Raw genomic sequence first — 22,120 nt, forward strand, 5'->3', positions numbered from 1 at the left:
GCAGGTGTCCGCTTCACCGTTTCTGACTTCCAGCCACTGAAATGGTGGCTTGGCAACATTTGAGAGTCTGAGACGGGAACAAGTGAGCGGCCTGTCACGTGGACCAAGAGAGGCCCAGGTGAGAAGGATGGATACCTTGAAAGGGAAGACTCTGACCTCCGGTCCACAAAGGCGCCATTCATCCAGCGCTAACTCCCTAGATCACACCGAGGTCCGGCTAATGTTTTTTCGACGCGGAGCTGTGGCGTCTTCAGCGCTAACTCCCAGAGTCCACCACAAACACAAGGAGGTGTGAGCAGATCTAAGTGCTAGGCGTTGCTGTACGGCGGTTTATTTTCGCTTTTTGTGAAAACATTCCAGGCGGGGGTGAAGAAGACGGGAGGATCGTGGCCCAAAAAAGCCTGTCAGCAGTGAGGGAGGGGCGCACTGCGACGCACGGCACCCTGCCAGCGGAGGGGGAGCCAACAGACAGTGGTGTGTTTGTCAGGTGCTGCGGCCCCATGAACGCTGCTCCTGAAATTGGTAAATCGAGAAGACCCTCTGCATTTTTTCTCCCCCGACCGCGCTTATTTTCCCACCCCGATACCTACATGATGAAAGTGGCGGGCAAACATGGCGTCCACAGTCTTCTCTTTATGAACACACCTTCGGTGGAGGGACACGTGATAATACTTCATCAGCTGGTTCTGTTGGAATGGGCCCCTGAACATCTGATCGTGCTTCGGGATTGATCGCCTGGCCAGAGGTGTCTACCATGGTGGTCTTGGTGGTCAGAGGCAGCTGTACCAGAGGCTGACAGTGGAAAGAATCACAAAGAGTAAAGCTGAACAAAATGTTGCGACTGTAGGATAAAAGTAACAAAAAAAATCACATTGGTGACTGTTAAAATAAAGGACAAATAATCATTTTAAAAAGTAACAGTAACAGTTCCTATAAATCATGGAAAAAGCTTGACTACAAATTTTAAAAGTTGGGGGAAAGAAATCCTGACAACGTGCAAGTCATCTTCTAAAAGATAAAGGAGTGGACTGTGTGAGGTCACGTGTGATCATGTGACCCTGTAGTTGGCTCAGATTTCGGTGAACAAGTCGACTGAAGGTTGATGTCAGAGCAATGAGACACTGTGCGAGTACTTCAGCAGAATCCACTGTCCGACCCGTCGGTGGAGAGCAGCGGCTTGGACGCTCCACTTTCAAGGCGCATGGAGAAACCATCAGAGCCACAAAAGTGGGACACAAACCTGTAGGGACGTTGCCTTGCTTTGATTTCAGGTTTCCAATTCTTTTAAAAGCTTTGCTGACGGACACTTTGTGTGTGCGAGGAGTCACATTCCTCATGAGATTGTGCTAGGGCCCAAGCTTGACGACCACTGTAACAGATCAGTGACACAGGAAATTCACCCTCAGCTCTTGGTCACAGCCACTAAACACACTCGTGTTCCTTGTAATAACAAGTTTCTGAAGCCTTGCAAAGCTCACGTCCATGTGGAAAGCTACTTGGCCTGTGTGTTCCTGATGAAGACCTCCCACGCCTCCATCACAAGCCCCTCTCTGAGCCCTCCACAGGGAGCCCCCATGGAGAGACGTCTTAAGAGCGGGCGCTCCATCCAAGCTGAATATTGGCACAGGAACTGGGCGCCCAGTCTCATCGCCCCACGCCACAAGCCTGAAAGCGAAGGGTTGTGTTTGGTTTGGTTTGCTGATGGTGAGAAGCTGCGGACTGGCAGCGTCCGGAGTCTGGAACTGTGGCGATGTATCACAACACCGCCGTGATGGGTTTATTAGCCGCGGAGTCACAAGCCGTGACGCGGCACAAGCTTGTTCTGGCTGGGCCTCCATCACTGACAGCAGGAACGGACAGATGGAGATCGGACGTCCTGCGCCATGATGGCCAGCGGCGCGATGACCAGAAACCTCATCCCTTCAGTCACTTTAACATTTGGGAATCATTCGGATGGAATCCCAGAACAAACGTTACATCACTTCCCTGTCTTTTCTCACAATGGCCTGGAAAAAAGAAGCCTTTTCCAGAGGCCTTTGCGCTTCTTTTGTCAGATTTGTTCCTGTTCTTGGCTCATTGGCGCTGGGAAAGTCCGGCTGATACACCATGGCCACTGGGGTTATAGGAGGAGCAGCGCTCACACACTGTCATCTCTGTGCGCAGGAGCTCCCGGCCGGATGTACAGTTCGCAGCGCACGGAAAGTGTTTTGTCAACCTTCAGCAAACACCTATATCCAGTCGACCTGCTTGAGTGGCTCTGTGCTTATTTCCAGGAGCCTGGATTTCAAAAAGCCACACGTCCATCTGATGTTCCAGAGAGAGGCCCAATCTGTGCCACTCACTCACGCGCCGCCACAGCAGGAAGCCAATGGAGACCGTCATAACCCTTGGCCTTTATTCTCTCGAATTCTGCAGCCGCTTGTCATCGCCGCCTGGTCTCCGGGCAGAATCAGTAGCTGCATGTGAGTCAAGTGTGTGGAGTCACATCTGGAGTCCATTTCTCATCCGGTGATAATTGTTGCAGATCCCTGGCTCGTGTTTTCACTCTCACACTTACATGTGTTTCCGTGTGAGGACAGATGCTCTGGTGTGTTGCTCTCGGTCACTGCTCGCCCTGATGGAAGCTCAGAATCTGTCCATGATGTTCAGGACGCTGTTTTTGAGGTTCATCCTCTGAGACTTTCTACTCTCCAACTCCTCATGTGGGTCCTATTTTGGGTGCCTTCAACCCAATGTCCAGCTTTGTAGAGAGTTTGTCTGTTAGAATGGAGGATCTGAACAACGTGGAACACAGTGTTGCTCCAGAACACATGTAGTCCAGGGTCAGACATTTTTTGGCGCTTGTGCTTGCACTAACAGCCTGGAATGAGACGTAAAGACGACCGGGATGGAGTCAGGCGTCAGTGTTGCGACTGAAGGTCGTCGTTCCTCCTGCGGTTGAGAGGTCCAACTGCCCCTGATCTGAGCGTGGCTTCATCTAAAAACAATAGTTGGAGGAGCTCATCCTCCCCCGCAGACGCCGCTCTCCACAAAGTCCCGCTAATGGGAACCCGCTGTCGCTTCAAAGACCGGGATCGGGAGCCGGATTCCAGGGGAAAGCCAGGACTTTGTATCAAAAGACAACAGCGGGGCGAGGAGGTGTCACCAGCACGTCTCATCAACTTGGGATCAGCCACTGAGGACCTCGGAGGAAGAAGCATCTTAGGTGCAGAAGCAGTGTCCTCCACAGGTTTTTACAAGGCTGGAGGGGGTTGCTGGTCATGTGGACGCCAACGTGCCACCCGCCGCCTGCACCTCAGAACACACTGCTGCGCATGAACAGAACGCAGGTGGAGTGCAGCTGGTGGGCGACGCTCCTGAGGGACGGATTATTCTCAAAATCACACGCTCTTTTCAAACACTAGGTCAGGAATAACTGCCACAAAAATAGTGTTCTACTTTCATCTACTTTCAAAATACATCAATCATCTTAATAAATCAATAGTAATAACTACATGAAATATCTATATTTACATAATTGTAACATAATCCACAACTGCCTTCGTGGCATTGCAATTCTGTGCTAGTTGAGTTTTTCATTCTCTTCAGTACTTTAGTACTGTGAAATTATTGTATTCTATGTGATAGTCTTAACTGTGCGCTGCAGTTTCATTCATACTGGATGTCTTGCATTTCGTATTCATGACAAGAAAGTTGACTTTTACTTTGACTCTGTCAAGTGACGAAGGGACGAAGGAGCTAAAAGCCCACGTATGGAGGACGTGGGGCTTAAAGGTCACGTATAGTGGACGTGACCAAGACCCAAGTGCGAATGGTGAAAGGCACGGGAGGCAGGACGGAGTCAAAATTAGATATTTAATTAAACAACTGAATCACAACTGAAAGCGTCACTGAACCGGGAGAAACTAAGCACAAACTGAATATACAATGAACAGAGAATAAACTACAAAAAAGAACAAGAAACGCATGGAGACTAGGGAGAAACAAAAACACTAAGCTCAGGGCACCAGGGTTAAACAGAGAAATCCAAAAGCTAGCTAACAGAACAGGAGAAGCCGAACACAGGGAGCGATACGAGAACCAGGAGTTAAACGAGCTAGCTAGCACACAGAACAAGAGAAGCCGAACACAGGGAGCGATACGAGAACCAGGAGTTAAACGAGCTAGCTAGCACACAGAACAAGAAGCTGAACACAGGGAGAGATACGAGAACCAGGAGTTAAACGAGCTAGCTAGCACACAGAACAAGAGAAGCCGAACACAGGGAGCGATACGAGAACCAGGAGTTAAACGAGCTAGCTAGCACACAGAACAAGAAGCTGAACACAGGGAGAGATACGAGAACCAGGAGTTAAACGAGCTAGCTAGCACACAGAACAAGAGAAGCTGAACACAGGGAGAGATACGAGAACCAGGAGTTAAACGAGCTAGCTAGCACACAGAACAAGAAGCTGAACAGAGAGGGAGCGATACGAGAACCAGGAGTTAAACGAGCTAGCTAGCACACAGAACAAGAGAAGCCGAACACAGGGAGAGATACGAGAACCAGGAGTTACCACAGGGAACGAGAAGTCCAAAAAAACACCGGAGCGAGAGGAATAATCACAGGGACTTCCGGCAAACACAGGGAACAAACAATGGGATCAATACGGTCTGGCACACGTTGCTGGAGCCCAGGTGTTCTTGTAGACCAGTCATTAGAGGTTAATCGGCTCCAGCCGTGTGCCAAAGGAACAGAGGGGAAAAAACCAAAACCAGGATTTGGAGCCTGGAAGCGGAGCCATAACAGACTCGACTTTGTATCGCACACTTTTCATTCATCAAATGAAAATGATGTTTTTGTTAATTTATTAAATTATTCATTCATAACAAAAAGCAGAGCTATTGACATCACATCTATTTCTTTTTGCATTTATCATTTTACATCCAGAAAAGCATGTAAACAAACTCACCAACATGTCAACATGTAACACGTTTTTTAAAAAATAATATTGCCAATAATGGGAACATGTGGGGGGAAACTTCACATGAGCATCAATGTCATACGTTAAAAAGCATGACTTCACAGAACTTGTCATAAACAAGGAGGTTTTGTCAAACATCGTCCAACAACAAACCCTGTGTCCCTCCCCTCATGAGCACCAAGGTGTCAGACTGGAGCTGCTGATTCTCCCCTCACTGCTGGTGTCACCTACTAAAAGATGATTTATGAGCATGAAGCTTCTGGTGCGGCTGAAGCCGCTTCCCTGCTCATAAAACCATCAAGGAGCTGAATCGGGCTTCAGAGTTTACTGGAATCCAGCTGAAGGGTCCAGACCCCGGGGCGGCCTGAGGAGGCGATCCGAGCTCTGTGGGGGGGGGGCGAGGACGTCAGGTGGAGGCCGCTCAACTCCGACAAGCAGCTCCACTCCTCAGACTTCAAAGCAGTGAGAGGAAATCAGAGTCAAGAAAATAACTCATGATTAGAGTGATCAAAGCTCCAGTGGGTTCAGTTCAGTTTGGAAAACAAATGATGACGCTTTTATGACATTAAAAATAAAAAAGTAAATTCATGAAAAAAAAAACTTTTTAGACTCTGATTTATATATTTCCTGCATCATTGTTATCTATTTTTGTTTTGCTATCATCAAGACGGCGATAAAATATCATGTTATAAGTATAAATATTAAAGAAAACATTCTAAACGTCTTCAAGGATAAAGGTATACTGATGGCAACCAGAGGTGTTTTATATTTTTCCATGAATGAATATGAAGACAGTGTTTCTATTTTAGTTTTAGTAGATGTTGAAAGCAAACAGAGCCTCGGCCAAGCTGCAGCGTCCTGTCTCTTTATGACACACTGTTTTTACATTTCTGGATATGACGTGCTTCCTGTTGGACCAAAGAGCTGCTGACTCATTCGTCACATCAAGTCTCGTGAGCTCTGTTTTGTTCCCTTCATGGGGTCACTGTAGTTTGTTTGTTTGTTGTTGTAGGCATTTTTAAACGTCGGTAGCGCATCATGCGGTTCTCAAAGAGGCCTGTAAACAGGTGACTATTAAGCCCAGCGGGACGTGGATGAGGCTTCCTCACAACCACCTGAGCAGACTCGCCCTGCCACCCACTTCAGCCGCGAACTACCCCCAGTCTGTTGGCTGCAAGCGGCCCAGACTCCGTCTGCTGCTCTGGCTTCAGCTGAGTTCATGATCGCAGCGTGTCCTCTCAGCAGCTGGAGCTCGCAGGAGTCCTGCCACACCAAGTGAGAATTCAGCTTCACTCGGGCTTCTGGCTCCTCCATGGAGCAAGGACTTCAGGGTCCAAACCTTGACTCAAAAAAGAGTCAGTGATAGTGTGAGCAGAGCAGAAATGAGTCCGTCAGAGGAGGCAGGAGAGGAGAGGTCAGGGGGCTCAGAGACACAGTGGGACACCAACGTGGTGAGGGAGGCTCCACACATCAGACTGTTTTCCCCTCTGTGGCTCTAAAAATAGCCTCCTGCCTCCAAACAAAGAGCCCAGCGAGGTCGAGAGGCCGCGCTGACAGCGCCGGCAGGTGGCCATTGCCTTCTCTTAATATTATTATTAGGACAAGCCGCCCTTCCACCGGGGTAATGGCTCGGGACCGTCAAGAACGAGGCGGAGCGCGAAGACAAATGGGCCGATTCTGTCGCCATCAGCGCTTGATTACTGTTTCTAAAGATAAGCTCAGATCCCACTTGATCGGAGGCCAGATATTCCGCTTACATAAGAGGATTCGTGCTGCTCTGTCTCCTGCTCCTGCGCCTGCTCCCGGCTCGGTCGGGGTCAGACGTCCACGCAGCAGCTGTCAATAATCCGAGCTCTCCTCGCCTGCCGCTGTTTCACCCGCGGCTGCAGCAGGAGAGGATCTGCAGATGTCGAGGACGCGCCAGTCACGGAAGACGCATCGGCTTCTGGAAGGTTGAGTTGAAAGAAGGCCGTCACATTCACAGCTGCATATCAGAGGTGGTCACGGCTAAAATGTCAGACGAGAAAAAAGTGTGTTTATTAAATGACATACATGGTGAAGGTTGTTTTCAGGGGGCCTCCAGGAGTTCGCAGACTTGATTGGAGCAGCCAAAAATGCTGGATTTGCTGGCAGATGAAAAAATAGAAATGACAGGAAATAAGGAGCTCTGTGAAAAACTAGTGTCAGTTTTTAGCCCAAAACAGGCCGCAATGATTTAAACCAAATATGCTTTATTTGCAAACAGCAATGAGTCTGTCAAGTGCAAAGGAAATCAATCATACCACGTCCTGGGAGTCGTATCTGGGCATGTAGTGAGCACTCCTCGTTTTGTTCCTCAGGGGGCGGAGTCTGAGAGGTGGAGGTGTGTGTGAGCGGCTCTTTCAAACAGCGCGAAATGCATCCCAGCGGAATGTCAAAACAAATCTGCCACACCATCTAAAGTCAAACAAAGTGTTCAAAAAACCAAAGAGAGAAAACGTAAATATTGGAAAAAAAAACGATTTCAAAATGAGATTAGTAATTCTCTAATTAATCTGAGAATTTGTGATGAACTGATGTCATTTCATGGCAGTTTCATGGTCTGTTATAGAAGATTTGCCACCAGAAGCCACGTGTTTCAAGGTGAATGAATGTGGTCTCTGAGTGAATCCCCTGATGGAGCCACACAGACAGTGAAGCAGCAGAATGTTGTTTGACAACAGCACAACAAACCAGAAGTCTTCGCCTCTCGCCTTATTCCAATGAAATGAAATGAAATGAAATATGTTTTTGTTGTAATGAATTAATCAACTCGTGAACTGATCGTCAACTGAAACAGCAATCCGAAGCGTGAGGAGAAACGAAGATGAAACACCTAAAGCCAGCGTTTTCTTGCCTGACTGCGCTCTCTTCTTCCCTTCAGTGGTGGCCAGAGCGGATCACCTTCCTCCACCTGCCCCTGGCCTCTGCTTCCTCCTCTCTCAGACCTGCAAACCTTCTTGTCTGACTGAGGTCTGACCCGGTTTATAGAGCAGCACAAGTGGTGCACTGAGCAGTTAGTCATGCACTGTGGGACCTTTTGGACATCACATCCAAGAGCGACGACTGCCGCACACGTCGCTGAGCATTATCGCCAGTGGATATGAAGTGCTGGTTCAGCGTGGAAGCACAAACCCAGGGAGAAGGAAAGAATCCAGCTGTGCTCCTGGAGGGAAGCTGCACAGAGGCAGCTGTTGATCGGGGCCAGATGTGGAAGCGTGTGTGTGCACGTGTGCGCTCCTCCGAGGGAGCGGGTCTGATTTACTTGTCATTCAGGTGACACAGGGTTTCACTCTTCTGAACTGCATGAATGACATCACAAGGCCACACACTTGAGAGGAAACCAGAGTCAAGCAACTCCTCGTCCTTCAGGAAGCCATTCTGGGCTTCTGTTGGCTTTGGTTCTCTGACTGACATCCACCTGCCCCATGTTCCTCCAGTGTATGCGGAGCTTTTTTCCCCCCTACCATGTTTGGCGACCACTTGCCTATGGTCATGGCCAATTTTCTTGATATAGCATAATTCCACAGCGAGTGCTGACCAAGGTGCTTTACATACACCAGTAAAACGAAAAAGGAGCAGACTTTTTCAGATAAGAGAATATCAAAGAACAGAAAATACAATGAAAAAGGATGCTCAGGTTGTATTAACGGAGTCATTGCGAGTGGACCTGGCACAGACGAACCGCCTCAGCAGCAGCGCTGAGCTCCAGCTCCCATGGTGCCTACAAATGTCTGTTTATGGAGGAGGCTGCTAGCGGCACTTCCTTATCAGGAAGTTATACCCTGACACAGTGGTCCCCAACCCCTGGGCCGGGGACCGGTCTGTGGTTCAATTGGTACGCACAAGAAATAATTCATTATTTCTGTTCAGTGTAGGATCTTTTATTTTGAAAAACATTTTATTTTGAAAAATGACCGGCTCCTTTCCGTTAAGCCTTGGTCACTTGAGAGCCAAAATTTAACCCACAAGTTTGCAAAATGAGTAGGAAAGGGAAGGGAAACGGGCTCCGTGAGCAGTCAGAAGAGCCTACGACGAGAAGAAGGAGAGACTTTATAGCAAACAATACCAGGAGTCACACTATCGCGTCACTCCCAGATGGGACCGTCTCGTTGCAGAGAGACAAGCTGAAGACTCCCATTTTATTTAACAGTATGGCGATAAAAAAATCATGCACTTTATATGCGCTTTTGTGGTGTATCTGTATGCTAGTTTGAAGGCATGTTTAAACGTTACCATAGCGACCAGAGCCAGAGAGCATTCGGGCACTTTTGGTTGGCTGGTGAGTCTTAGCGGGCACACAGAGGGTCAAAGTGGCAACTTCATACCCCCCGGGCCACGTTCCAATTGTCAAGTGTTGACCGGTCCGCAGTGATCAAAAGGTCGAGGACCGCTGCCCGAACACGAGTGCCAGACTGTGACTCATATACGAGACTCATCGTCTGCTGAATCTCTCCTTGAGTCCAGGTCACTTGTTCTGACACCTCTGTTCGTGAGTCGAGCGCCAGTGGAAGGGAGAGGCTTCTGAGAATGGCACTTCATATGGAGGCCATCCCAGCTACCCTGGGTGAGGGCTGTTGTCATTCCAACAGGGCAGAGCAGCAAGAGCAGAGATGGCCCCACAGATCTGCAGGAAGGGTTTTGTCATGTGCCTTCTTACACACACCATTCTCCTTGAACAAAACAATCCAGGACATTCTTCTGCAATTACAGCTGAATACAGAGACATAAACAAGCCATTTCATTCCATGCCCAACAAAAAAAGTCATCTGGGGTGCCGCATCTCGCCATCAGCGCGGGAAGGGAGGAGTCACCAGCCATCCAATTAGCAGTAAATGGACCAGAACCTGGGACGGAAAATCACATCCATCCTTTGGATGCAGGAGGAAGTGAGTTTGGGGGAAAGAAAGCAAACAGAAAGTATTTTCCGTGTAGAAGCCAGTGATATACCCTGCTGCTTCTCATGCTGGGAGGAACGTGAGACCATGTGTGATGGCAGGGGGAGCTGCAGGTGAGAGCTTGCCTGGACTGTTCGAAGCCTGTTCCTCTCTGAAGCACAGTGGCTCCAGGAGCAGGAGACATACAAGGTCATTCCCGATATTTGGGTGGCTAGCTTTGAGATCTGGTGAGACCGAGTCACAGTCAGAAGGAGCATGGGGACTGGCTCACAAGACCGCGAAGGGTGGCGCTGAGCCATCGAGCAGTCCATCCACCTGTGGGTCGAAGTCACCGATACTAGCAGCCACAGTCTCCAGTCGGGCCTCCCTCTGGGAGATGCTCTTAAGCATCCAGTCAGTCTTTTCAAAACATCCCCTCGACGAGAGGGGCCATACGTGCCCCTTACCTTCCTCTTCTTCTGGAGAGGGCCTGCAGGGGGCCCTGGAGAGCCTGACGTCTGGGTGTTTTTGTTGCCCCTGTGATGGTTCCTCAGATACGGGGAGGAAACGGGATGGCTGGAAAACCAAAACTCCCAGCGTAATTACACTGGAGCATTCCGCGACTCCTTATCGCTTCACGTCAACAAGGTTGCAACGATGACGTGAAATTAAACCAGCAGATGATGATCCAGATGTCGCGGACAGTTATGGTTTTGGTTCCATCACGTCACATGACTCATTCTGCTGAAGAACATGGACGTCCCGATCAGCAACTCCACTGCTGACCAGGGGTGTTCACCGACCAGTGGAGATGCCTTTCTATGTTTGACTCTCTTGGTGGCATCAACAGGAAACTCCAATGCTTGAGTCCTGATCTCCAACATGTGGAAGGGGTCTTAGATGTCTGCGAGGTGTGGAAGTGTTGTGAGTGGAAGATATAACTGCCTCGTGGTTAGCAGTGAAATGGTACGGAGCAATTGTTTGCCTCACAAACATTTTTCTCCAGTCACTTTGCCAAACTTTGCAATTCTGAGGTTCTGTTCCGAGCTTCAGTTGTCATGAAGTGAGGACCACTGGAGTGCCCCACCAGCTGGATGACTCGAAGGAAACAAGTCGGACAGCCAGACTTCAGGGGGACAGGTACCAGAGGGCTTCACGGATCAGAAGCTAAACCTCCTTGGGAAGATTAATCTCACAGTTTCTCAACACTGGCCGACTCAGCGGTGTTAATCTCACCAGGATTAAATCTGATTTGGATGTTTGGACTTCACTCTCTGTGGCGGAGATTTTGGCCGTCGAGCGGACGTTTCCTCCGCTCAGCGCTTAATTGTTTTATAATATGGGACAGATCCTGCCCAGAGCTGTTATTCCTTCCCCCTGGATCAAAAGCAGACTCGTCCAATCTGGGAAGTGATTTTCTCCGGCTCCTGTGAGACATGAAGACCCGCTTATGTAAGAGTGCGGGAGTCAGATTAGGAGCGTTTCACCCAATTTGAAGCCATTTTGGGAAAGTGTTCCCATCCTGAATCCTGCAGACAGATTGGGCCCAAGGTGGGACAGAGGGACCTCCATTCCTTCTTCACCCTCTGCGTCGCGTCACACCTCCTTGGGACGTGTCCCATCTTACGACCTGCCTGAAATAACATGTTGGGAAGGACAAAGACCAACATTGAGGTCCTGGTCCTGGTCGTCGGTCGGCGCCAGTGCCCCCCAGATTCTGGCAGATTGGAACCTCATTTCTTACCTCTTGTTTTGCAACATCAAGTCGGTTCCATCGGCTCCTGCATCCAGGGACCAGTTGGTGCCCAGTGAAATGGTCCTTCAATATTGGGCTTGGTGCCGGTGCTACATTTGGCACGTCAAGAGTAGAATGAGGTTCAAAGGCAACAATTAGTGCTTAATTCTGGAAATGTTCCGACTGGTTTCCTGCATGAACCATGCTTCAACACCACAGGGAAACGGTACCTCATGTAACTCACGGTGCCGCAGCATCAAGTGAAACGCCGACGCATGCAACACGGAAGGAAGACATCTGCGTCACCGTCGTCTTGACAACCTCATGAGGATGGAGTGAGAAGGTTGCTGCCCCCTCCACCTGCGCTGAGATCACAGGATGGACAAACTTAAGGGTCACTCCACAAGAAAATCCCAAGCTATGAGGACCTAGGCTTGCAGATGGGTTTAGGGGCTGTAGGGAGGTTGTGACACAGTGTGGACCAGAGCGACTGAAAGTGACAAGAGCAAAGAAGTCCAGACCCCGCCGTCGTAAATCAAATAAGTGGAACCTGATTCGCTGCTGTTCCACTGCGACTTCAGCATCAGCTGCAGGCACTTAGCCGCGCTGCCCAACAGCAGGAGGAGGCTGAGGAGGAAAACTTTCTGGGGAACGTCAAGATTCCACCAGCGATTACGTACACACTTGCTGCGTCCGAGGACGCTCACAAGCTTGAACGCCGCTGTCATCCGTCCTGCTCTTTGTTCATTGGCGTCTGCAGGAGGGAACAGTGGAAGTCACTGCAGCTGGGTCCAGCGGCGGGAGGCGGGGCGACTCGATGACAGCCAGTCAGCCAGACAAAGGCAGAGCCAGATATCTGGGCATCGCTGCTCCGGCCTGATGGGACTCATCTGGGCCCTCGGATATTCCCAGGAGTATCAGCTCACAGAGCTGGAGCCGGACTCCAAGCCTCGTGGGAGGAGCGTCCTGAAGTGCTGCTGTCGCTGTGAAGGACTTATAAATAATTCAACAAATGTATAAATACATGTGAAAATAAGTGCATTCGCCGAGACTGAGGTGAGTCCCACCTACTGAATTAGGACTTCATTTGCATACTGACACCAAAATGCACAAATAAATAAAAGACAAATAGTGGAAAAACTGAAATACATAAAAAAGTGTAATGTATAAATGCATCAATAAATAAATGTTGAAATGACAAAATATATACATAATTAAATGTACAAATACTATAAAAAACATTATTTATACACACACACACATATATTTATGTGTGTATTTACGAGTCGGAAATTGACTCGGAGACTTGGTGGACAAGTAGATGAAGTCAGAGCCGTGGGACCTGAGCAGCTGGAGCTGCACGATGAGGCAACAACAGCCAACACCAGGCAGCTCACGAGTGATGGAACGGAATCTTTATCATCAGGAGCATCATTACAGACCGCTGAAGCAACATCAGAACAGCACGTGAACCGACAGTCATCGCCGTCAGCTGCTATTCTCTGGAACGTGCTGATCCACAGAGACGTGGCGTGAAATTTGGAACAGTCTGAGTGAAGCCAAGAACATTCAGAAGACTTGTAGAATCCTGGCCCGGCTGCTCCCCGTCGCCTCCTGGTGAAGCAGTTGTCCTCCACAGGTGGCTCACTGGGCTCCAACCTGAGGTCGGGTCGTGGGGGCAGCAGCAGGAGCAAAGAGGCCCAGGGTCTCCCCCGGAGCACCTCCATCAAGTCCTGAGCAGCAGCTCTACTCTGAGTCCCAGATGACTAAGCTCCTCTCCTGATCTCCTGCAGAGCTCCTTCACTCCTCATCTCAGCATGAGCCACAGGTTCATTGGAGACTTCCAGTCAGTGGTTTCCCTTTTAAAGAACAGTAGTTACATAACACTAAGTCAGTAAAAATACCAATGCATCAATATGAACATATAAATATCCATATACTCAGTCTATCTATCTATCTAGACCAGTGCTGGTCAAAGTGCGGCCCGCGGGCCAAATCCGGCCCTTTGACTGTATTTCTGTGGCCCTCCTGGAGTCAGAGTGAAACTATAAAACTGATCACGTCCGAAGGTTTCTGACAATTTCGTCTTGTGCATTGTTCATTATGATGCAACTTAAACATAACTGAGACAGAGAATTGAACGTGCTTTAAAAATTCCATAAAAGGCAACAAATGACCATTTTCTGTGTGTAGCACTGGGTTGTCTCTGGTCTCCTGGCCCCAGAGGGAACAGACTTCCGATCCCTGATCGAGACGATGACCACGACATAATGGTGATAGTATGACAGCTCCCAGTATCTTTCCGATGACAGTGCTTCTCTCGTGTCACCGTCCGTCTGCCACCGGGAGCTGAGAAGGTTGTGACGAGGTCAGCGCTGCACAGAACCTCGGCCCTTCCTGAATATGCTGGAGTGATTGACAGCTGCCTCCCCTCGGACTCACCAGACACCCACAACACCAGTGTCTGCTGGCGTGTCTCAGAAGGGAGACGGGGATGTGGTCTGGAGCTATTTTGAGGTTTTAAGAGAGGCGCAGGGTTTGGTGAGGTCCGACGCAGGACGGGGAGTCTGAGGCAGCGCTTCGTGTCGGGAGGAGGTGTGACGCTGGTGATGCTGCTCCTGCGCAAGGCTGCAATAGTTTTTCATTGGCTTTCGTTTTTATTTGCTGATTTTTATATTTTGTCTTTCAAATTCAGTTTAATTTGAATTTGTTTTCAGAGAGGGTTGGTTAGTTTTAGTGAGTTTCAGTTTAGTTTGAATTTGTTTTACTGTTAATTTCCTGTAATATGGCGTATTGGAACAAGATTGTAGATTGAAACAGGCCGCACAAAAAGCCAGTAATAAAAACCCAATCAAAGACTCATGAGACGTCAAAAAAAAACAACAGCATCAAGTTTGGAAAGATGAGGCATTTGCCCGAAGACCACCTGTCAGCGTTGTCAACACAAGAGACGAGAAAGAAGGACAATGTGGCCGTGTTTTGGTCAGTTATGTAAAGAGACAATGCAGTTTCAGTTACTTTCGTTTCATGAAAAACGGTCCTTTTTATTTCATATCAGCTCAGGGAAATGGCTTACAAGTCTAGTTTCGATAATCGGTCCTCGGTCCAGCGCCTCACCTGCTTGACTGGATGTGAGGGAGCACGAGCGGCTGTGAGGATGCGTCTCCTCTGGACGCTCCACAAGCATCTGCACCTCATTCCCTGGTGCTCCGGGCCTCTCGGTGGGAGGGACGGCTGATGGAGGCGGCGCCTGCCAGCGAGGCGAAGCGGAAGACGACAGAAGTCAGGGAAGCTGAGGAAGATTTACTCTCAGCATTGATGTTGGTCTGAGTCTCACCTGAAGCCACAGAGTCTGCCCACAGGAAAGTGGCCAGGAAACCTGCCAGGAGCTGGAAGAAGCTTCGGAGCGGCTCCTATATTAGCGTCATAATGAGATCATTGGGCTTTTGTCTGCTTCACAAGGAAAGTGCACCAACATTGTGTTTAGGAATCAGACTTGGTAGCACAGGTGTGGCTCCTCTGGCTCTTACTGGACCTCCTGTGCCTCTGAGGCTTCTGGGAAATCTCTCGCCGCTCGCGCTCCTCACCCTCCTCACGCTCTTCAGACTCCTCACCCTCCTCACACCCCTCACCCTCCTCACCCTCCTCACCCTCCTCACTCTCTTCACACTCTGCACGCTCCTCACGCTCTTCACCCTCCTCAACCTCCTCACGCTCTTCACACTCTGCACGCTCCTCACGCTCTTTACCCTCCTCACTCTCCTCACTCTCCTCAACCTCCTCATGCTCTTCACACTCCTCATGCTCTTCATGTGCTTCACGCTCCTCTCGCTCTTCATGGTCTTCACCCTCCTCACTCTCCTCACCCTCCTCACCCTCCACACGCTCCTCACCCTCCTCACTCTCCTCACCCTCCTCACCCTCCTCACTCTCCTCACCCTCCTCACCCTCCTCACTCTCCTCACCCTCCTCACCCTCCACACGCTCCTCACCCTCCTCACTCTCCTCACCCTCCTCACTCTCCTCACTCTCCTCACCCTCCTCACCCTCCTCACTCTCCTCACCCTCCTCACCCTCCTCACTCTCCTCACCCTCCTCACCCTCCTCACTCTCCTCACCCTCCTCACCCTCCACACGCTCCTCACCCTCCTCACTCTCCTCACCCTCCTCACTCTCCTCACCCTCCTCACTCTTCTCACCCTCTTCACGCTCTTCACATTCTTCACGCTCCTCATGATCTTCACTGAATGTAACTGAATGTGAAGGCAGCGAATATATATATATATATATATTTATTTAAAAAGAAGAGAAAAGACAATTATTTAAAAATATGGATAAAGTAATAAAAAAAAACTGCACATAAAGCGGGTGGATGTTGCCAAGCAGCTTCTCAAGGTCTGGGATGCATTAGAGCTGATGTGTGGTGTGGTTCTGACACCCAGCAGGGGGCAGTAACGAGTTGCAACAGAGCTGAGCCAGAAGACACTCGTGACCCAGCGTTGACAGGGAAGCGCCTCATTCAAGTTTCCGCTACTTTTCCTCCACAAACACTCATGGACATGGAACTGCCGTGTTGGGGACTGAGTTTGTGGAAAACTGAAATGATGGCAACATTCCAGGGAGCCTCACGGCAGACGCTGTGAAGCACGTAAACAAAGCAGCTGCTGTGAACATGTGGACCAGTCAATGAAGCCAGTGTTCCCCATCTGGATCGTCTCAGCGCCCGAAACTCCACCTTATGTAACCCGCAGTCTCTTCTTACGCAACTCACCTGAGAAGAGCGCTGTGTCTCTTTGGGACCGGCTGAGGAGTTGACTCGGGAGAGACTGGGAGTAGAGCCGCTGCTTCTCCGTTATCACCAGACTGACAAAATATCCAATAATTGTGTTAAATCGGCTTTATATCTTGTCGCCGCAGAAACCGAAGAAGCTTTTAGCTCATTGACTGGCGAGAAGCTAAGGCTAATGCTAACCCTGGCTCGTCATTTTAATGGCAACCGGCAGTCGTCGGCGTCCTCTGAGATACACGCCAAAGACTCGGAGGCCTTTCCTCGCAGCAGCGCTAGCAACATCCGCGCACTTCAACTCTGGCGACTTGTTTCGTGATGTATTGTGCCAGATTAGCATTATAGCAATTAGCGCCTCAGCGTTCGTTTTGACCGACGCGCTGTGATGCAAGTTGCTGAAGCCGATATCAGAGAGTTACGCAATCAGAGGACCTGGATACGGTGGCTGGGAGGCCCAAAACCCATTTACAAACTTTGGAAACCAATTTTGTCTCAAACTTATTTAGCAAACATTTTTTCCCTGAGTTTGTAAGTGTGAACTTGGAAATACACTTTCAAACTCAGGAAAACAATTGTTTGCTAAATTTGTTTGTACATTTTAATGTTCCAAATGTGATGCACTGTTTGTAAATGTGATACATTTGTTTGTTTCCGACTTCTTTCACTCTCTCCACACCTTGTCCATTCATGTCAGCAGAAAGCAGGTCCACCAGGGCTCTTCTTCTCCCTCCACTCTCCCCCAGTGTGATTGGGTTTGGCGCTGGCAGAGAGCAGAAGCACACCTTCCCTCAGCTGGAAGCTCCCGCTGCTGTGATTCGTTCTGGGCCAGACACTGAAACGCAGCCCCAGCAGGGCGTCTGAGGCTGCAGGTGTCGCCCCCGCTTACATAAGAGGTGGCCAGGTCTCAATCTGGAGGCGAACATCTCCATAAACGTCGAGCGGTTCAGGCAGGATGAGGCAGGAGGACAATGATGACACAACTATGATGAAGAAGACAATGATGACGATGAAGATGATGAACACGGCAGTGATGATGTAATGACAATGATGAAGAAGACCATGATGATTCGGAGTCGTGTGGTGCGGCGAGTGAAAAGCTTCAGCGATGTTTGGAATAAATTCACTTCCTGCAGATGAGTGTGTAGTTTGGCAACAGCTCCCTACAGCAGCTTCTCCTCCCTCCCTCAGAGAGCAGCAGCTCAGCTGCCAAGTCACCTGACGCCTGACAGGAAGGTGCCACTCTCTGTTGAGGATCCACTTGATCTGCAGAGTGAAGGCTCGCTCGAGGTTCCCGAGCCAGAGGGGACCCAGTCCTGAGTGTCTGTGCCGTCTCCAGAGCCAGGAACCCAGATAAAGAAGTTCATTAAAATCCATTCCACACATAACTGCCGTGTCAGCCACTCGGGTTATGCAAGTCAGCACCTGGACGTCCGCAGGCATCTCAGGAATCGATTCCTGAGCCAAGTCATCCCACGTCTGGGGGTCATGGCTCCCCAGAAAATACTAAGACTGGTGGGACTATTATTGTTTTCATCATGAACAAATATGTATTCATGTTGACTGAATAGATACGAAGCTAATGTGAATCACTGAGACTCAATTTGAGATTGAAAGATTCCATGGACTCAGAGGAAAGATGCTGACTCTGAGCTGCGTCAGTAAATGTCACGTACCCGAACGACTCGCTGCACTTCTTCATTTCAGCATTTGATCTTTTTGAAAAATACAAATTACAGTTTAAAAAATGCTTTTTTCTCTGTGTAGTTCAAGTCTCTCAATTCTCTGGCGACAAAATAAGAATATATATATATATATATATTCACTGAAGCCCATTGTAACCTCCACGACGTGACTGCCTTCACCTAAAAACGTGGATATGCTTACATTTGTTTCGCTGTCTCTCCTGCTTTTATCATCATCCGGACCAAATGTGTTTCCTCTAGTCCCTCGGAATACACCCACCCACCCACCCAGGACTTCCTGGACCCAGAACCAGTCTCTTTTTGGAACGTCCATTACTGTTGAACCCCTGTTTGTAGACCACAGCTCTGCCTTTAACGCGATTCTTCTAGCTCTGCTTGAAGACAAGCCTGGCCAGCTGGACGTGCCTGACTCCGTCTGCAGAGGGATGACAGACTTCCTGACCAGCCGGAGTCAGCGTGTGCGGCTGACTGTCTCCGACACTCTCTGTCTCCTCGGGCAGTGTTCTCTCTCCCTCGACACCAACGGCTGCAGCTCCAGCCACCAGTCTGTGAAGCTGATCATTCAGGAGCCAGGTGGTGCAGGTTTTATCTTATTTTATTCTTTGACAGCGATTTATTCCAAAGAACTTTCCCAGATGGTGGGATCCCTACTGACCGTGGCAATGCATTTGACTCTGATTCTGAATATGAAGGTGAAGCAAGTGGCTTTTGTTTTTCCTGCATATTTCCCCGGGTGAGTTTTCTTCACTGCTGAGCGAGTGGTCCTCTTGGCGCGAAGGCCACCTCTTCTAAATCCCCTGGCTCGCGCCGTAATCTTGGCTGCAGAGTCACGTCACGCCTTCAGAATGTTCCGGGACTTTCTCACCGTGTTAATTGATAACTTGACCCCCCACCAAGCTTCTGATTCATGTTGTTATGCAAGAGTCACGCTGCTGACAAAAGATGCTGTGACAAAGTTCAGACCGTGAAAACCTCCCAGCAAAGTTCCAAATGACCCAGAATCCATTGTGACACTTAATCCGTTTACTGTTGAACCCCAGCTATGTTGGAGATGAACGAGAGCCTGATGGAACCTCAGTGGTGGAGACGAGTGCGGCCGGATGGATTCCTGCTGTCAGGAGCCTCCGAGCCACCAACCAAAGACTCGGCTTCGGAGCGCGGGATAGGTCCGCTGGCGATGATGTCACCTGACTCACCGAGCACTGTTCTGTATTCTGTGTTCTGGACCCGACACACTCTGATGGACTCAGGTCAAAATCAGTTCCGTGGGAGATGGATTCGACTTCTCTGGCAGTAGGTGGCAGAAGCGAGCAACGGACAGCGACGTGTGGTGAGAGGCATCTCAGTACAAGACGGGACCAGCGGCGTCGAAACGAAACACAAAACCATCATGTGGTCCAAAAACCCAAGTGCTGAGAGGCGGAGAGGGCTCTCATGCCTGGCTCCCTTCTGAAGACACGATCCAGTGTCACCTCCTGTTTAGTAGCGTCTTCAGTTCACCCCAATCTCAGCTCACGCTGGACCTGGATGACAGTAGCTAATCCTCATTTGTGAGAGGAATCTGTGGGATCTTCTCACCGTCCGTCACTGGGCTCAGTGCTCTCCCCGTTTCCCTCACAACGGCTCCCTTCTCCGGTGGCTCCCGAGCGACGCGCCCAGTCATTTCAAAGGCAGCGAGTGTCACCCCGAGACCGTGTTTGAGTCTCTCAGGTGACAACGCGGAGCTGGAATCAAAGGTAAACGGGGCTCTGTCATCAAACTCTCAGTGGGATCAAAAGCCAGTCGCCATGGGAGGCCAGTCGGACGAGTGGCACTTGGGCCACGATGTGAGGAGGCAGACGGTGGGAATCTGAAGGCTTTGATGAAGGCTGCTGCTGCTTCAAGTTCTGGTGGGAACGAGGAGCCTGTTGGGGTTTGAAGATTAGAACTCAGGTCATGGAAGCAGTCATGTCGCTGTTTGTTTTCCTGTCGGCGGGAAAGGTCCGCGGAGCTCCGGGCAGCGTCTGCTGATAAAAGAATCTTCGGGTTTGAAGACAGCCGAGACCCGTGCCAGCTGCGGTGGTGAGTCACTGGTGTAGTGCCTGGCCATGAGTCCATTACCTGGACCGTAGCTTTTTGTGGGGACAATCTGCCAACATGTCCACTTCAGTATTTTGAGTGCAGTTGGCTGTTTATTCAAAAGAAAGGAGCGAGCTGCCAAGCCCAGAAGAAGAAGAAGAAGAAAGCCCAGTGTGGAGCCGAAGGCTGGTGTGTCAGGCGTGAGACAGTTAGGATCAGCCAGTCCACTGCACGGAAAGACGCCTCATCTCCCCCCAACACAAGCGCTGCCTCTTCGCTGTCATTACAATTCCTGGCGCTCGCCAGTCTTCCTGCTCTTCACGCAGCTCCAGTTTCCCCAGATCCTGGACCTAATGAAGCGCTAACCTGGAATTATGTAATGGGCCGAAACGTGAGCCGGGGAAACACACGAAACACCAGAGTGCAGACTGACAGAGTCAGTCCTATTAAGCTGAGCTTGGTGTTTGTTTCCGTCCGAGTCCAACAAATGAGGAACATGAGGACGTGCTTCTGCCAGGTTTTCCTCATGCCTCCTTCTGTCTAGTGTTCACTTCAGCCTCGGTGTCTGTGTGCGCTTGCTTATCCTACTTTGTGGGGACCTTTTGCCGCTCCCCGTGGGTTTGTGGCTTAAAACTTAACCGGGTTCCAGTTTGGTTCCGAGTCCTGCCTTAGGCGAGCCATGTGTTTTGGAGGGTTAGGTTTAGCTGGAGAGGCTGCGGACAGGGTGATGGCTATGAGAGGTCCTCACAGAAATGGTGAATATCTCTTCAGTGGCCTGGGAGCCACTGACTCCCAGGCCAGCTCCGACTGGCCTGGGAGCCAGTCGGAGCTGGTGCATGTTGCCCTCCTGAAGCTGCTGCCCCCCGCCGTAAAGTCCAGGATAGAAATAAAGGTTGGAACGACCCTGTCCTCCAGAAACTAAGAGGCCTGGAATTCAGACACAACACAGGGACCTAGAGTCCCTGGCACGTGTTTCACCTGTGACTCACTGTTGATGGCGGTGAAGTCTGTGAAGAGGAGACGCTCCAGTCTGCAGCGTGGCGCACACACACACACACACACACACACAGAGCGGGGCCACTTTATCAGTGGCAGGAGCCACGTCCAAACATAGAGGAGTCAAGTCAATGGCGGCCACATTTCTATCTACGCCGCTTGATATTTCCAAGAGGATCAGGGTCAAATGGAGGAGTTTGAAAAAGACATGCACCAGAGACGTACGCCGGAGGTGAACCAGCAACCTGCTGACACACAGGGAGGAGCTTTCACTGCTATACTGCCGCTCAGTCACGTGACCAGCCGTACATGTTTGTAGCCTGTGGCTCTGTGCAGCAACACAGCAAAAGCATGCGGCTCTGAGCCTGGGACTGGTGGGCCAGCGCTGCACTGGACTGTCTTTTCATGGTCCACCTTGCCAGACTGAACCTGCCTCTCAGTGTGGTTTCAGTGGGAATCCTGATCCACCACGAACGTCAGACTCCAACCTGCATCCACATCTTCATGACAGCACGTCGCCCTCATCATCGCCTTCATCCAACTGAATCATTTGGACCTAGATACTTCTTCGCTTCTAAATGATCTTCGTACGTCCATCCATCTTCAGTGAGCCAGCACAGTGTGAGAGGCCGGAGAAAGCATGACGTCAATGACAGTCCTCGCTAAGGTACTGTAGCAAGACCAACACGTGTGTGTGTTTCAGCTTATCCATCCCAGTGAGGTCCAATGTAGGGGAAAAGACCCCGTGTGGTACCGTGAGGTGTTTTGTGGGACCACACAAGGTTGCGTCTGAATTTGAGGGTGAAGACTTGAAGACTGAGTGGGTTCCAGTTTGGTTCAGGCGAGCCATGTGTTTTGATGGGTAGGTTTAGGATCAGAGGCTGGGGAAAGGGCGATGGCCATGAGAGGTCCTCACAAAGATAGGGATACGAGCATGTGCCTGTATAATTCTAGGGTCACGAATGTTTCTTCTCCACATGTCA

Source organism: Synchiropus splendidus, chromosome 12 (genome assembly GCF_027744825.2).
Source record: "Synchiropus splendidus isolate RoL2022-P1 chromosome 12, RoL_Sspl_1.0, whole genome shotgun sequence".
In the NCBI taxonomy this organism is placed as follows: domain Eukaryota; kingdom Metazoa; phylum Chordata; class Actinopteri; order Syngnathiformes; family Callionymidae; genus Synchiropus; species Synchiropus splendidus.